This window comes from Rattus rattus, chromosome 7 (assembly GCF_011064425.1).
Source record: "Rattus rattus isolate New Zealand chromosome 7, Rrattus_CSIRO_v1, whole genome shotgun sequence".
Lineage (NCBI taxonomy): Eukaryota > Metazoa > Chordata > Mammalia > Rodentia > Muridae > Rattus > Rattus rattus.
This window is the reverse complement of record NC_046160.1, coordinates 84,086,612-84,092,983: the sequence shown is the minus strand read 5'-3', so window position 1 is coordinate 84,092,983 and position 6,372 is coordinate 84,086,612. Positions and strand designations below refer to the sequence as shown.

Genomic DNA, 6,372 nt, shown 5'->3' with positions numbered 1-6,372 from the left:
TTCAAATAACAGGAGCTGGGAAAAGGGAAGAAAAGGCAAAAGTGAGAGACATAGGAAGAGATAATTCACGCATCCTTGGAGAGAGCCCAGTTGCGTGTGAAGGGGGAGGGGATTCTTGGTCCTGCACTGGGGGAAGTCCCACATATGTGAAGTCTACATGAGGATATTGGCACTAAAACCCAACTTCCCAACTCCTCCTCATTAATGGAACCGTCTTCCAGCAGCTCAGTCAGCCTTTCTCTTAGACCACAAGCAACGATAACACAATTGCTGTCATTCGTAAGCCGTGTCAGAATGTTCTGAGGATTTATTAGCCGCGGGTCTGTTGGCTGACATCTCTACAGAGAATCTGATTCCAATGAATATGGGGATTATTAAAACTACATGGACTACATTTTTTATTTCTAAAAGCAGAATATAAATTTAAGCTGTTGTCCGCAGCTTATGAAGGGGAGAGAAATCTGAGCTGTGTTCTAAGGAGGTATCTTTTGCAAAGGCATAGAGAGAGAGAGAGAGACAAAAAAAGAAATCCGAGCAGTGGCTCAAAGCCAATTTTACTACCATTTGTATTGAGAACAAATCGTACCACCACATTTGTCATCAGTAAAGAGCACATCCTGCCGAACTAGGCTGGTGGATGTGATTTATGGGGCACTTTTGCAGAAAATGTGACTTCTGGAAATAAATGAGAGAGAATGGAGGAAACAGCTGTAAACAGTGATTATTAAAATCCAGGAAGGGCACAGGAGATGTATGGATGAAATAGCTTCGGATGAAAAATGCACCTCGGGCTCTTTGTGATGAAATGACCGGAAGCAAGTTACACTCCTTGTGTTTTTCCAGAGACGATAAGTTGCAAGTGTCCAGGGTCTAGAATTGGAGCTGGTTCAGACTTCCATGTGTTTAATGCACATACAAAGCGATTTCATAGCTCAGAGAAAATCATCCACCAGAAGGACATCTCTGTCCACTTAACAACCTCAAGTTTACAAAATTGTAGGTACTTTTAAGAATGTGGTAGTTCCAATTAGCTCAGGAGCTCTGGTCTGAAATCCAGGAGGGATCCTCTGCTATTAGTAACTTCTGATGTGACACAGGTGACATCTGTACTTGAAAGTCATATCAGATACTTAAGGTTGGGAAGTGGTGAGCTATAACTGTGGTTCAGACTGAGAAATAAGAACACACACACACACACACACGTGTGTGTGTGTGTGTGTGTGTGTGTGTGTGTGTGTGTGTTCTATGTTCCTTTTGATGGTACAGAATGCCTAAAGGGTGTATAACGCCCTAAATGACAGGATGTTGGATACATGTTTTGGTGTAATATTTGATTTGGTCCCTGATTCCTAATAAAGAGTTCTTCCTTCCTTCCTTCCTTCCTTCCTTCCTTCCTTCCTTCCTTCCTTCCTTTCTTTGTTTTTTGAAAACCACCATTTTGTTTAATAAAATTTTAAATAATTGTTACTCATGTTTAATAATTTTGTACATTTACTTCAATTTCTTAACATCAAAGTAAATTATGATGACATTAAAGTACAAGAATAATATGTTTGGTAATACATAATGAATTAGCATTAAAACTTTTTCAGAAGATTTGCCTCTGATAGAAAATGAACACATCATAGATGCCTATTTCTTATTAAAGATTTTATTAAAATCAAGTCTTTGCAACATATTGGAAGATTTAATATTCCACAGTAAAATATGTAAATAAAAACCTCTATATGTAATTAATGGCACATAAATTTAAGAACATAATTAAAAGTACACTAAATAGCTTTCTATCTACATAGACACAGATAAATATCTGTCCATATAACAGATCTATAGAATATATGTCACATAATAGACCTATACATCTAGACAGATACATTTATATCACAAATTCACGTTGATGACCTGGAATACCTGAGTTTTTATGCTGTTGGTTTTCCAGACAGTGCAAAATCATTTGTCATCCTCTTTATAAAGGGCACAACCAATCCAGAAAAAATAACTGGTTGATAGATGCTCTCTCCCAAAGATCAAACAGGAGTCTTCCACAGGATTAAAGCTTATCTTCGGAATCTTCTCCCAAGGGGAGGTCAGTCTGTGTTGTGAGGAATGATTCCCATGTAGCAAGGCACTGCTCAGAGTAGCGGACGCTCTCCTCACTGTGTCTGTAGACACTGACCTGAGGTCATTCCGCGTGTTCTGCCTCCACCTTTCCCAGTCTGCTTTCAGGGCATTATTAGCACACTCCACGTTATCTTCACGTTTTCCAATTTCCTCTATAAGCAGATCAGCATCCACTTTTTTGTAGGTCAAAGCTTCAACTTTGGAATCCAATTCTGTTTGGATTTGATCTTTTCTCAGAACACCCACTAACGTCTCACTGTAAAGCACATACTCGTGGACGACAGGGGGCAAAGCCTCTGACAGCCAGGCATCTGCTTCTCCGTGGCCTTAGAGCACTGGTCAATGCGGCTGGCAATGCCTTTCAGTGTATCAACCAGGTCTCCTTCTGAGGCTGACCATAGAATCTGAATAGGGCCATACTCTTTCACTTCGTCAGAATAACCCTCTGAGATATTTCATCTATTAAGTTTATTTCCTGACCGAATGTTTCAATGAAGTCATTCATCTCCATGAACTCATCAGGCCAAATCTTCACTCCTTGCATGGAAGATGCCACTGCTCTGACTGTCTACCCCATCCTACTCAGCAATCCAGGCCCTTGCTTCTTATAGGCAGAGAGTTCCCAGGCTTGTGCAGTGAGGAAAACCTTAAATTCCTCCTTAAATGTGATCCCATTCAAAAACTTGTGCAGCACCTTCCTGCGGGTCTCAATGAAGTCATCATTGAAGTGTTCCACCATCCATGCCTTTCACAGTAAACTTTTCTGGCAATGGCCTTATAAACTCATGGGAATAATGAGAGTGGGGTTTGCTTCTTCAAGTTTACCCTTCAACTAAAGATAACGCTGCCTGACTTCAAATTCACTGGAATTTGAAACTCCCCACAAGATGTCTTGGGTATGATCCTGTAAGTGATGAAAGTTTCCACTGTAGTGACAGGGCTCTCAGATGCATCAACTGTAATGAGGAGATCCTTTAAATCTGATCCATCTTCAAACTTGATTTGGCTTATCATTGACAAAGGGGCTAAATAAGTTCATGTCCATCAGTGAGACATCCTTACTGAACACCTCCAGGCCATCCTCTTCCTTGTCTAGATCCAGCACGTCGGCTGGAACTGCTTCCACTCAGGATCAGGGCGTTGCCCCGAGGGCTCTCCTCCCCAACCACCACCTCCGAGGAGCCCAATGCCCCCCCTTTTTTTAAATTAACAATTCAACCTTTATTTTCAATACCAGAGCTCACACTATAGGTGGCATACAATAAACACTTTATATAAGCTGGCCATTTAAGAATTAGGGTTGGTGTTGTTATTCTATGTTTGGATTCTTGTGTTCTAGGCCAACCTCAAACGTCCTATGTAGTTGAGGATGGCCTTGAACTTCTGATCTTCCTACTTTCACCATGTTGGTTTATGAAGTGTTGGGAATTGAACCCAAGGCACCATACATACTCTATCAACAGCGCCACATCCCTTTTTCTCAGACAGCTTTTTACCATGTTGCCTAAGCTGGTCTGTACTCATGATCTCTCAACCATTGGACTGAATTCAGGGACCTCTATGGAGGAATTAGGGGAAGGATTGAAGAGGTTGAAGGGGAGGGTGACCCCATAGGAAGACCAGCAGTCTCACCTAACCCGACCACCCGGGAGCTCCCTGAGACTGAGCCACAAACCAGGCAGCACACACTGGCTGGTCTGAGGCCCCTGACACATGTATAGCAGAGCTTTGCCTGCTCTGGCCTCATTGGGAGAAGATGTGCCTAATCCTCAAGAGACTTGAGGCCCCAGGGCAGGGGGATGCCCAGTGAGGGGGAGCACCCTCTCGGGGGGAAAGCGGAGGAGGAACGGGATGGGGAACTGTGGGAGGGGGTACTGGGAGAGAAGGCAACAACTGGAATAAATAAATAAAATAATTTTTAAAATAAAATAAAATAGAAGTAAAATTGTTCCAAAGATTTTAAAATAATATTTTAAAGTATGAATATGTTTACGTGCATGTATGTATACGTACATATGTAATCAGATGTGGTGGTACACACTTAAAATTCTAGCAATTGAGAGGTGGGAGGGAGGAGTTCTTTTCTTTTTTAACATAAGGCTTTGTTGACTCTTTGGGAATTTCATATCATGTACTCCAGTCCCACTCATTTCCCAGTCCTACCATATCTTCCCCTCTGCCTTTGTAACATCCCCCCTCCATAATAATAGTAAAAAACCCAAATGACCAAAAATCCATCTGGTCAACCTGACTGCTCTGGGCAAGGACCTGCTCCTCTATCAACCACTGCCTTCTCTCTCCTCTGTCCCAGCTGTCAAGCTCCCGGTTCCACTGAGTATGCACTACCATTCCGCTCCTATTTTCCTGACTCTCCATCATCACATATTTATTCATTGTAGTGGCACTGGAAGTTTCCATGTGTCAAGCAGTTTTCCAAACAGCTTTCCTTGCAAATGTTCATTGCAATGAGTCATTGGTCTGGCTGGAGGCCTCTGGCTCCTGCTACACTATCGATACTGGATCCTCATTGAGACATCTCTTGGATATCGTGTTGTTGCCCTGTGTCATGGTGATCCTGTGGCTTGGTTCCATGGGACCAGCCCTTTCACAAGCTCTAGAAGATCCTTGATGGGGTCGATGTGGGGGTGGGCCAACTCAAAGCCCTGGATCTGGTCTGGGTGGTAGCTCAATTGTCAGCCTGCCAGTTCTTTTCCTCATTCACAGCGACAATGACAGGACACTGGCACAGGGTCCAGCACTCATTCTGGGCCCAGGAGAAGGGCAGGGCCAGCTATCACACTTGCCAGAGCCAGTGAGAAGCAGGACCAGCATATCCCTCAGACATTGATGGTAACATGGCCCGGACATCAACACAAACTGTGGTGCTGTAGGGCCAGGACCCAGACATGGCGGCCCCACAGACATCACGGTGGCTTCATTACATCAGGCTGTTCTTCACTGCAGTCATTTCTTCAGCGGTGAAGAAGATACCCATTCCAAGAAGAAATACCCCCTTTCACCATGACTTTAAGAGATCATATTTTCGTCATTTTACATGAGAGAACTGCCAAGCTCAAGTACTATTAAAACCCAAGAACACACCCAGCTAACTTTTAGCACACCACCAATATGTTCACCATGCCTCAGAGCCAGGAATTTCTGAAGAAAAAAATGTGCTCTCTGTGCAAAGTGACTTAGCAAAAAAAAAAAAAAAAAAGAAAGAAAAAAAAAAAGAGAAAAGTATTTTTCTCATTATAAAGTATGAGGCTTCGAATGGGAATGGGATCAATGTGTAGATTGGTTAAATCATTTTTTTATAAACAAGAAGGAAATGTATACAGCGTGCATTCAAATTTTCATTGACATTCTCTTATTTTTCAGATTTTCACAAAGATGTGATATGTATGTATGTATGTATATATATTTTATTCCAATATTTATAAGCAGTAATTTATTATGTGTTTATAGGTATTACAAAATAATAATGTGGAGAATAAAAATTAATCAAGGAAGTACAGATATGGAAATTACTCTATTTGCGTAAATATTTTCAAGCCAAGTGTGTTACGCTCTCACTCCAAGACTTAATTTTCAAAAACAAAATAAAGATTAAGTAAAATTTTATAATCCCATGTTGAGTAGTCTTCAGAATTTCAAGGTCTCCTATGAGTTAGGCTCCCCCCAAAGCTAAAATAATCAACATTTTTACTACACTAATTTTGTGTCTGTATTTTTTCTGGAAACTTCCACATAAACTTTATTTGTAGCATCTGAAAAACTATTAATAAAAGAAAATTTTCAGCAGGATTGACTTATGTCAGGATTCAATGTCTTGGGGAGAGGAAATTATGAATTATCTAACTGATATATGCTCCTCAATTAGAACTCTGTATTAAGGTCCTGTACATGAAAGGCCTCAGACTTGCTTAATAAGCAATAAGGGGATCTTATATCTTTTGTTCAATAAACTATATTGCACACTTGAAAATATTTTTTTAACTAAAATTCTATGTAATGAAAGTAAAACCTACCCCACATATGTTCGGAAGGCTGTGAATGTATGTCTCTGGAGATTTAGGGTTTTTTTTAACTTTTATTTATTTGGAGCTTCAGATCTAAAAGTCTTGTTAAACTCGCCCACTGTTCACCTCACCTGGGATGATTAATGTGCGAGCCAGTAAATTCCACATTTATCCACCTGCCAGTTCTTTCTTCTGACACTGTGGGGTATTCACTGTTAAAGGTAATGTT

General features: G+C 41.0%; 1 pseudogene; it reads right to left on the bottom strand.

The window, feature by feature from the left end:
• Window positions 1-1,810: 1,810 nt before the first annotated feature.
• On the bottom strand, window positions 1,811-5,029 carry LOC116906120 (annotated as a pseudogene).
• Window positions 5,030-6,372: the final 1,343 nt, after the last annotated feature.